Source organism: Anthonomus grandis, chromosome 9, assembly GCF_022605725.1.
Source record: "Anthonomus grandis grandis chromosome 9, icAntGran1.3, whole genome shotgun sequence".
In the NCBI taxonomy this organism is placed as follows: domain Eukaryota; kingdom Metazoa; phylum Arthropoda; class Insecta; order Coleoptera; family Curculionidae; genus Anthonomus; species Anthonomus grandis.
In genome coordinates this window covers 30,507,515-30,519,043 of record NC_065554.1, presented here as the reverse complement: position 1 = coordinate 30,519,043, position 11,529 = coordinate 30,507,515, and the positions used below count along the sequence as shown (strand labels likewise).

The 11,529-nt window shown below is 33.7% G+C and overlaps 1 protein-coding gene across 1 annotated transcript in view; it reads left to right on the top strand.

Annotated features, from left to right (window-relative positions):
- The first annotated feature begins 5,825 nt into the window (after positions 1-5,825).
- Positions 5,826-11,529, top strand: part of LOC126740392 (patched domain-containing protein 3) — a 48,950-nt gene continuing 43,246 nt past the window's right edge. The window contains exon 1 of the mRNA XM_050446385.1: positions 5,826-6,069. The gene's annotated coding sequence lies outside the window, so the exon portion shown is untranslated. The remainder of the gene's footprint in view (positions 6,070-11,529) is intronic.

Sequence of the window (11,529 nt, the reverse complement as noted above, 5' to 3'; positions counted from 1 at the left end):
CAAACTAAGTATACCAGCGTCTTATTTGGGTCACCTAGATTACGAAAACATCGGGTTATAACAGGATCCGAGCAGAACTAAGGGAATGAGAGCACTTTGAAAATCCTGAAAAAGTCGTTTTCGACGTCCGTTTTTGAGGCCAAAAATGGGCATCAAAAATGCCATATCTCAGCTTCTAGCAGAGCTACGATCTTGCGGGTGGTCTCGTTGGATTCACAACGACGAAACTAAGACAAAACCGTTGGAATTTTCCCGATAGCTCCCATAGAAGCCGAGATATCGACCTTCAAAGTTTGGGTTTTTTCATTTTTCGGGTATACCCCCCCGTATCGAATTTTTTCACCAAAAATTGATTTTTGTCGAAATCAAACTAAGTATACCAGCGTCTTATTTGGGTCACCTAGATTACGAAAACACCGGGTTATAACAGGATCCGAGCAGAACTAAGGGAATGAGAGCACTTTGAAAATCCTGAAAAAGTCGTTTTCGACGTCCGTTTTTGAGGCCAAAAATGGGCATCAAAAATGCCATATCTCAGCTATTAGAAGAGCTACGATCTTGCGGGTGGTCTCGTTGGATTCACAACGACGAAACTAAGACAAAACCGTTGGAATTTTCCCGATAGCTCTCATAGAAGCCGAGATATCGACCTTCAAAGTTTGGGTTTTTTCATTTTTCGGGTATACCCCCCCGTATCGAATTTTTTCACCAAAAATTGATTTTTGTCGAAATCAAACTAAGTATACCAGCGTCTTATTTGGGTCACCTAGATTACGAAAACACCGGGTTATAACAGGATCCGAGCAGAACTAAGGGAATGAGAGCACTTTGAAAATCCTGAAAAAGTCGTTTTCGACGTCCGTTTTTGAGGCCAAAAATGGGCATCAAAAATGCCATATCTCAGCTATTAGAAGAGCTACGATCTTGCGGGTGGTCTCGTTGGATTCACAACGACGAAACTAAGACAAAACCGTTGGAATTTTCCCGATAGCTCTCATAGAAGCCGAGATATCGACCTTCAAAGTTTGGGTTTTTTAATTTTTCGGGTATACCCCCCGTATCGAATTTTTTCACCAAAAATTGATTTTTGTCGAAATCAAACTAAGTATACCAGCGTCTTATTTGGGTCACCTAGATTACGAAAACACCGGGTTATAACAGGATCCGAGCAGAACTAAGGGAATGAGAGCACTTTGAAAATCCTGAAAAAGTCGTTTTCGACGTCCGTTTTTGAGGCCAAAAATGGGCATCAAAAATGCCATATCTCAGCTATTAGAAGAGCTACGATCTTGCGGGTGGTCTCGTTGGATTCACAACGACGAAACTAAGACAAAACCGTTGGAATTTTCCCGATAGCTCTCATAGAAGCCGAGATATCGACCTTCAAAGTTTGGGTTTTTTAATTTTTCGGGTATACCCCCCGTATCGAATTTTTTCACCAAAAATTGATTTTTGTCGAAATCAAACTAAGTATACCAGCGTCTTATTTGGGTCACCTAGATTACGAAAACACCGGGTTATAACAGGATCCGAGCAGAACTAAGGGAATGAGAGCACTTTGAAAATCCTGAAAAAGTCGTTTTCGACGTCCGTTTTTGAGGCCAAAAATGGGCATCAAAAATGCCATATCTCAGCTATTAGAAGAGCTACGACCTTTCGGATGGTCTCGTTGGATTCAGAACGACGAAACTAAGACAAAACCGTTGGAATTTTCCCGATAGCTGTCATAGAAGCCGAGATATCGACCTTCAAAGTTTGGGTTTTTTCACTTTTCGGGTATACCCCCCCGTATCGAATTTTTTCACCAAAAATTGTTTTTTTTCGAAATCGAACTAAGTATACCAGCGTCTTATTTGGGTCACCTAGATCACGAAAACACCGGGTTATAACAGGATCCGAGCAGAACTAAGGGAATGAGAGCACTTTGAAAATCCTGAAAAAGTCGTTTTCGACGTCCGTTTTTGAGGCATCAAAAATTCCATATCTCAGCTATCTTAGCAGTCTTTTCGTGTCTGGGCCGATTTGTGTCGTGGAATTAATCATGACCGTGTAGATTTGCAAAATGGCTCATCTCCATCGCTCACCTTCCTCTTCTGAAGATGAGGATGAAGTTACTTTCCTGCTTCGTTTTAAACCTGTCCTCACACCTCCAACCAGACGTCGAAAGAACCTCCACCCACCAACTGGTACTGCTATTTCAACCCCCAATGGTTGGGATGTGGTGATTGAGAAAAGAGATAGTCCTAGTACACACAAAGGACCAAGAAGGATTTTATAAAATTAAAATGTTTAAAATTGTTATCAAATTTAATGGAAATATGTATTTGTTTCTAAAACGCGATTACTTAAGTATATAAATGTGTTATATTAAATTAAAGGTATTACTAGTAGTATAATTAAAAAAATGCACTTTTTGCCATTGGAGTAAATGAAAGATATTAAGTTAATTTTCGACGACCCGGTATAATGCTGAGTAAATCAGCCTATGGAAGGTTGATGAAGATGGTTTTTTAAAGTGATATTTAAAATTTGAGTTTATAGGGACTCTACCTTGGTTTTTAAGCAAAAACACGCAAAATAATTTTTTTTCTTGAAAACCGCTAGAGATACGTATAAGGAGGTATAATTAAAAAAAACTTAAAATGAAGTAGGAACTCAAAATATCTAAAAATATATAGGGTGTTCCATTTAAAAAATCAAAGGTGTTGCCATTTTTCTATATAAGCGGCAACGCTGCAGTGCTGAAAATATTTTATACAGATAGAGCGTTGTCTGTTACCATGGATTCCAAATTTTCAGAAAAATGCTACGTTCCGTTTTCCATATACAGGTAACGTACCGTCGGTCGTCAATCATCCTGTATAGTGTATAATAAACTCTCATACACACCATTAAGCGCCGGAATGCAATGTTGTCGCATCATACACTCATTAAATATAAGATTATTAAAAACACACTAGAAATACCGTGAAAAATAATTGAATTATTGAAGAATGCGGTTCTATTGGCAACGTTATCGCCGGTTTCTCGGTTTGAAGCAAATAATTCTCGGCAAATCCTTAAACGGGGGTCCGAGCCAATTTGAAATAATTGAAATATTTAAAATATGCCCGGCACTTTCGCCAACTCGTTTACGATTATTTTAAATAGCATCTTAGATGCGGTTTTGTCGCGTTGAAATATACGCCTTCGCCAATCTATTAGCATTATTGTTTCAGAGATAATTTTATGTAGGTTTAAGGTTTTTGCTTGATGATGGTGAGTCACTCGTCTGGAATAAATATGCGATATGTGATTTTATTTAGTTATTTAATGTAAATAGTAACTTTATGGGTGTTTAGTGCGTTTTTGGACGGGTGGTTTTGTTTGTCTTATTCGCGGGGAATTTTGCGTTATGGTAAGATGGGTACGCCCTTCTACAAATGCATGAGGATTTTCATTGCTCCAATATCTACAGTTATGCTTATTAACAAATCCATTTAGATAAAATGTGCATTAATCGCTGAAGCAGATATTCTTTACATGAATAGTATTATCATTAATCGCTTCAGTCATTTTTTCACAAAACTCAACTCGCTTATCGAAATCGTCTTCGGTTAACTCTAGCAATATTTTCATTTTGAATGGATGAAATTTATGAAGTTTGGTACCTGTGTGAACAGAACCTAATGAACTTCAACTTGAGCGGCTTCATCCAAAATTCGCCGATGATCATGTTTTTTATTTGCAACAGTAAAATGTGGAATAGAAAATGAGAGGCCAAACATTTTGTAATATGTATTTATAATAATCAAGTTAAAAATTAAATACTTGAAAAGTGAAACTTCTTCATTGAAATCAACTGAATTTGATTTTATTAAAGACTAAAAATTGACAATACAAAAACATAATAGTAATAAATAAAATCAGATTTTCTTGCCAGAAACCTGGAATTGCTTGCTGCAAATCAATGAAAACATACATATTGAAAGAGACTACTCCCAATATTGAAAGAGAACTTTTTAGAAAAAAAGTCACGAATTTAAAATAACATTCTTAAAACCTCTGTCTCGTTGGATTCAGAACGACGAAACTAAGACAAAACCGTTGGAATTCTCCCGATAGCTCCCATAGAAGCCGAGATATCGACCTTCAAAGTTTGGGTTTTTTCATTTTTCGGGTATACCCCCCCGTATCGAATTTTTTCACCAAAAATTGATTTTTTTCGAAATCAAACTAAGTATACCAACGTCTTATTCTGATCACCTAGATCACGAAAACACCGGGTTATAACAGGATCCGAGCAGAACTGAGGGAATGAGAGCACTTTGAAAATCCTGAAAAAGTCGTTTTCGACGTCCGTTTTTGAGGCCAAAAATGGGTATCAAAAATGTCATATCCAGGCTATCGTAAAAGCTACGATCTTGCGGATGGTCTCGTTGGATTCAGAACGACGAAACTAAGACAAAACCGTTGGAATTTTCCCGATAGCTCCCATAGAAGCCGAGATATCGACCTTCAAAGTTTGGGTTTTTTCACTTTTCGGGTATATCCCCCCGTATCGAATTTTTTCACCAATAATTGATTTTTTTCGAAATCAAACTAAGTATACCAACGTCTTATTCTGATCACCTAGATCACGAAAACACCGGGTTATAACAGGATCCGAGCAGAACTAAGGGAATGAGAGCACTTTGAAAATCCTGAAAAAGTCGTTTTCGACGTCCGTTTTTGAGGCCAAAAATGGGCATCAAAAATGCCATATCTCAGCTATTAGAAGAGCGACGACCTTGCGGATGGTCTCGTTGGATTCAGAACGACGAAACTAAGACAAAACCGTTGGAATTTTCCCGATAGCTCCCATAGAAGCCGAGATATCGACCTTCAAAGTTTGGGTTTTTTCACTTTTCGGGTATACCCCCCCGTATCGAATTTTTTCACCAAAAATTGATTTTTTTCGAAATCAAACTAAGTATACCAACGTCTTATTCTGATCACCTAGATCACGAAAACACCGGGTTATAATAGGATCCGAGCAGAACTAAGGGAATGAGAGCACTTTGAAAATCCTGAAAAAGTCGTTTTCGACGTCCGTTTTTGAGGCCAAAAATGGGCATCAAAAATGCCATATCTCAGCTATTAGAAGAGGTACGACCTTGCGGATGGTCTTGTTGGATTCAGAATGACGAAACTAAGACAAAACCGTTGGAATTTTCCCGATAGCTCATATAGAAACCCGAGATATTGGCCTTCAAAGTTTGAGGTTTTCCATTTTTCGGGTATACGATAATAATTTGTACCATATCCTTTGTTAAAAAATGCGTTCTTTTTGATTCTGCATAAAATAATTGTGGTTTCTGTTTAAAAAACATATTGATGACGTTATATCTTTTTTTTGAGCCACCCTGTATATTTAATATCCTCGTAGAAAAAATCTAAACCCAATATTAAAATCGACGGGTTCGGGTATTTTTTTCAAAAACGCTCCATTTAATTTTTATCGAATTTATCCGCTACTTTACGGATGCACTTTGAGTATGCCAGAAATCCAGGTGTTAGCACTTGCAATAAATCAACTCGGGTAGATCCAATAAACATGTCGTTTTTACATTTCGTTACCTGTTGTGGTCAGAACCACCCTTCGGGACCGAGTTTCTCGGAAACAGGTATAAAAATCTCTATTCGATGGACTGGGGGCAACTGCAATAGAAAAAAGGGTCACCGAAGCCCGGGATTATAATAGATATAAATAGAGAAAAAAAAAACCTGCATCGGGAGACTTTTCTTTCCCTTCAATTTCGAGAATAATAAGAAGTGACCGTCTTAATATCCGTGTGGCTGCTTATTTCACCGACGGTTCGGTGGGCGAGCGGTTGGTCGGTACGGTCGAGGAGAGTGAAACGTGACATTGTGACACTCGTTCGAGCGGTGAAGCAACTGGTGAAAACGCACGAATTCGTTCGCGAGTGATAAAAAAAAAATGATAGCGACGGTTATTGGGGGATGATATTCGTCGTTTTGTGGTGACAAATCGTGTTGTTTTTTTTTTAAGCACTTTAGGGATAATATTTGGAAGTTTTAATTGAAAAGGTGAGTTTTATTGTATACGTTTATTAAAATCATTTTTTTCTGACATTCTTAATCTTTGGTAAAATAGATTTTTTAAAGATGTATACTCTTTATAGATACTTTTTACTCCTATCTACCCGACAATGGCACTAAGGAATATAAAATTTTATTTACATGCAAAAATTGTGTACATCATCAATAACTTTATAGACTGTTTCATTTAAGGAAATGTGACCATAAAAAATGTACAGTTTTAAAAAGCAACCTTCACTTAGTACAGGATGTTGATAGAATTTTAAATAATTAAAAACACATCAGTATTAAAAATCCAACATAAGGTGTTTCATACAATTTTATTACACTAAAAAAATAGTTCAAAATATTAAATGAATTTTGTACTATTTAAAACATTGCACTATAAACACCTCAGACAATTTAAAAATTTCTTAGTGATGCAAGGCCTCTGGCCACGCATAAGGTGTTTTTAGTACTAATTTATTATACAACTCTAAACGAGAAATAGTACAAAATAATGATAGAATTTTATACTTTTAAAAAATGATACAAAAAAGAAGGCCTTGTGCATATCCATAGGCCTCGCTTCACTAAGAAACTGTTTCAATTTAAATGTACAAATTAAAAGAACCGCTTATTGGTGCAAAACCTCTCTGGGCACGCTCAAGGTGTTTTTAGTACAATTTTCTACACAGTACAAAATTCTGTATATATATGATTCTTTAATATAATATTGAGGCAAAGCCTTTAGCAGAAAGTGTTTTTTATTACAATTTTGCTATACTATTTTGTATGATAAATAGTACATAATATTAAAAAAAAACACTATTACGAATATGCCTACCAGAGGCCTCGCACCATCACGCAACCCGTCCAATTTTTACAATTTTTGCATTTAAATTAAACATTTTTAGAGATTCCTTAGTGAGGCAAAGCCTCTTTCCACGCATAAGGTGTTTTTAGAGAGGCCTTTTCTAGTACAATTTTACTCTACAACTCTGAATGAAAAATAATACATGATAGTAAAAGAATTTTATACTTTAAAAAAATCATGCGCATGGCCATATAAGCCTCTCATCACTAAGTCATTTTAAATTGTTTCAATTTAAATGTACAAATTAAAAGAGCCGCTTAGTGGCACGCACAAGGTGTTTTTAGTACAATTTTTTAAACAGTACAAAATTCTTTGAATATTATATATTATTTTTCGCCTAAAAGTCCTTGCACCAGCACACAATTTCTCCAATTTGTACAATTTTTGCATTTAAATTGAAACACTTTTAAGAATTCTTAGTGATGCAAGGCCTCTAGCTATGTATAAAGTGTTTTTAATACAATTTTACTATACAACTTTGGATGATAAATAGTACATAAAATTTAAAAATAATTATACTATTATAAAAATTGTACAAAAATACTTTGTGCCTATCAGAGGCCACGCAACTCGTCCAATTTATACAATTTTTGCATTTAAATTAAAATTTTTTAGAAATTCCTTAGTGATGCGAGGCCTCTCACCACGCATAAGGTATTTTAAGTACAATTTTACTATGCATCTTAAAAAACTGCATTATTGAAAATGTAAGAAACTGAATCTTTAAAAAAACTGCACTAAAACTAGTTTTTATAGTTTGTCCAATTTGTACCATTTTTGCATTCAAACTAAAACAATTTAATAAATTCCTAATGATGCGAGGCCTTTCACCATGCATAAAATGTTTTTAGTACAATTTTATTACACATTTTTCGGTGAGAAATAGTACAAAATATTAAAAGATTTTTTCAGTATTTAAGAAATTGTACTAAAAATATTTTGTGAATGGTCGGAGGCCTCGCGGCACCAAACAGTTCGCCGAATTTGTACAATTATTGCATTTAAATTAATGCCAGTTAATCATTTCTTAGTGAGGCACGTTTTTAGTACAATTATACTATAGAACTCTAGGTGAGAAATAGAATGTAATATTAAAAGGATATTGTACTATTAAAAAATTATACTAAAAATACTTTGTGCATGGCCAGAGGTCTCGTACCACTAACCCATTTGTCAAGTTTGTACAATTATTGCCTTTAATAAATTGAAAAAATATAAAAAAATCTTTAATGATGCGAGGCCTTTGGCCACACGAATATGGCTTTTAAGTACAATTTTACTACACAACCTTGGGTGCAAATTAATACATAATATAAAAAGAATTTTGACCTATTTTAAAAATTGTACATTTTGTCTGTGAATAGAGGCCTCGTATTACCAAGCAATTTGTCAACTGTAAACTATTTTCGTATTTAAATTTAAAAATTTCTTAGTGATGCAAGGTCTCTAGCCACACACAAAATAATTTCAGTACGATTTTAGGACACAGCTTTCGGTGAGAAATAGTAGCAAATATTTAAAAAATTGTACTAAAAATTTCGTGTGGCCAGAGGCCTCGCATTTCCAAGCAGTTTTCTCAATTTGTACAATTTTTGCATTTAAATTGAAAGCATTTAATAATTTCCTAGTGATGCGAGGCCTCTGGCCACGCATAAGGTGTTTTCAGTACAATTTTAATATACAATTTTAATAAGAATTTGGGTTCTGGAGAAATTGGGTTCTAATGGTGAAATTAAAAAAAGAAAGTTATTTCCAAGGAACCAACTGTCTATATCTCAGTAATTACGAGAGCTAGAGACTTGAAAATTGGAACACTGATTTTTTGAATAAAATGATTGGACACCTATTTCAGGGTTTTTTTCAAAAAAAATTTTATATGGAGAAATTGGGTTTTAATTGTGAAATTAAAAAAAAAAGTTATTTTCAAGGAACCAACTGTCTATATCTCGGTAATTAAGAGAGCTAGAGACTTGAAAGTTGGAACACTAATTCTTTGAATAAAATGATTAGACACCTATATCAGGGTTTTTCTCTAAAAAATTTTAAATGGACAAATTGGGTTCTAATTGTGAAATTTAAAAAAAAAAGTTATTTTCAAGGAACCAACTGTCTATATCTCAGTAATTAAGAGAGCTAGAGACTTGAAAGTTGGAACACTAATTCTTTGTATAAAATGATTGGACACCTATTTCAGCGTTTTTGTCAAAAAAATTTTTAAATGGAGAAATTGGGTTCTAATGGTGAAATTTAAAAAAAAAAGTTATTTTCAAGGAACCAACTGTCTATATCTCGGTAATTAAGAGAGCTAGAGACTTGAAAGTTGGAACACTAATTCTTTGAATAAAATGATTAGACACCTATATCAGGGTTTTTCTCTAAAAAATTTTAAATGGACAAATTGGGTTCTAATTGTGAAATTTAAAAAAAAAAGTTATTTTCAAGGAACCAACTGTCTATATCTCAGTAATTAAGAGAGATAGAGACTTGAAAATTGGAACACTAATTCTTTGAATAAAATGATTAAGCATCTATTTCAGGATTTTTTTCAAAAAAAAATTTTAAATGGAGAAATTGGGTTCTAATAGTGAAATTAGAAAAAAAGTTATTCTCAAGGAACCAACTGTCTATATCTCAGTAATTAAGAGAGCTAGAGACTTGAAAATTGGAACACTAATTCTTTGAATAAAATAATGATTAGACACCTATTTCAGGGTTTTTTTCAAAAAAAATTTTAAATGGAGAAATTGGGTTCTAATGATGAAATTTAAAAAAAATATATTTCCAAGGAACCAACTGTCTATAACTCAGTAATTAAAAGAGCTAGAGACTTAAGAGAGCCTAACTAAAAATCGTTGAATAAACACATATCTAATGCTAAAAATAAACGCAAATAAATACTTTTTTGAGTATGACGATATTAATTCAGAAAGTCATAAAGCAGATGTTGTTACAAATTTTTTTTTTGTATTGTTGTAATTACTATAATCGAAGCATTAGAATACTTTTTGTATTTCTCTTATACAGAGACTTTAATTGAGATGCAAACCCCTAACACGCGTATAAGAGAGCGATATCATTTTAGTAGAATCAGCTGAAATTAAGGAGGTCATTGACAGAACTTTATTAAAAATACGAAATGTATATGTCCACCTGTATATCTAAGCAGCGACAATAATTACAGTAATTACCGAATTGATACCCAAGTAATGTCTTCGCGAAACTTTCATTTTTATTAGGTATCATTTTATTGTCTTCCATGGCGTTTCCGCGTCATTTTTTTTTAAACTTTGAAATCGTTTATATATTATTATTATTATGAAAGTCCCAAGAATCGTTGCCTTGTCGTATATACATATATTTGAATTTAATTGTGCATGTCACGACAATTAGTATGGCCATATATTATTATGTAATATACATGATGTTTTAGAATTAGGCTGAATATTTGAGCGAGTCAAGTTGTTTTACATGGATAATTAGCACAAAAGGTTCAACTGTTAGCTTTATATAGGTGTATAAGTTGGCCCTGCCCTACGTGATATTTTCAAAAGAAATTCCACCATCTATACCTGCACGACGCAGGTGTTCAATGCACACCAGGTTTTATTAAGGGCTATTAGAAATGTCAACCTTTTCAATGGATTTTTACCTTTAGAAGGTGTAACTTTTGTCATAAAGGCACCTTTTTACCATTCACATTCAATAGGTGGCTTTTCACGTTTGTAAAATAAACTGGTCATTTATATGTATTGTAATAATAAATCAGTATCTATAGAAGGTAACTGCAGAAAAACAAGAACAAACTTACATTCACTATGAATAATATTAAATAGGACTTTTGTTCTCTTTATATAGATCAGGCAAATTTATGGGTAAAATAGTGTACTTGAACGAGGTTAGAAGAATGGATGTATAGAAGTAGTTTTAGTGTTAGAAAATTAAAGTTTCTGGGAAAAATCATTTAGTTCTTAAATCGGACACTCTATATCATCACTGTCCAGGCAAAATATCTTATGCGCCATTTTAGTAATTTTACAGGATTTTTTTATTTTTCATTATTTTTAATAAGTTTTTGTTTTCTTGTGAAGAATGTATGGGGAAGAGGTATTGTTTTATTATTTTACAGCCAATTTCCAAAAACTATTAATATTATGTTAAATAAAGGTCGCTTATAATATTTTAAAAATGCGTTTTGGGAATTCCATGGAGCTTAAGATATTTTTAATGTTGCTTGTATCAAAATAACTTGCGAATTATTTTTATAATATCGTAAGCACCAAATTAAAATAATTAAGTTTTATTACAGTCATGGTATCTTTATTTAAAAAAAAAACGACAGTAATAGCAGCAACATTTAATAAAACATTTCAAAAAATAATAATAAATTAAACGCCTTCGTCCTCTTCATCTTCTTCATCTGTGTCCTGTAATACGTCTATAATGTCCTGTGAATGTGGCAGACTAATGAATTCGGTATGATAGTCCTTTGGAATAGCTGACTGCAAACATAATTTGCTTAGATCTTTGTATTTAGCCGCCGATATCGGCAGTAGGGAAGTGTAGCATTTATTAAGGGGCTTTCCGTCATTTTT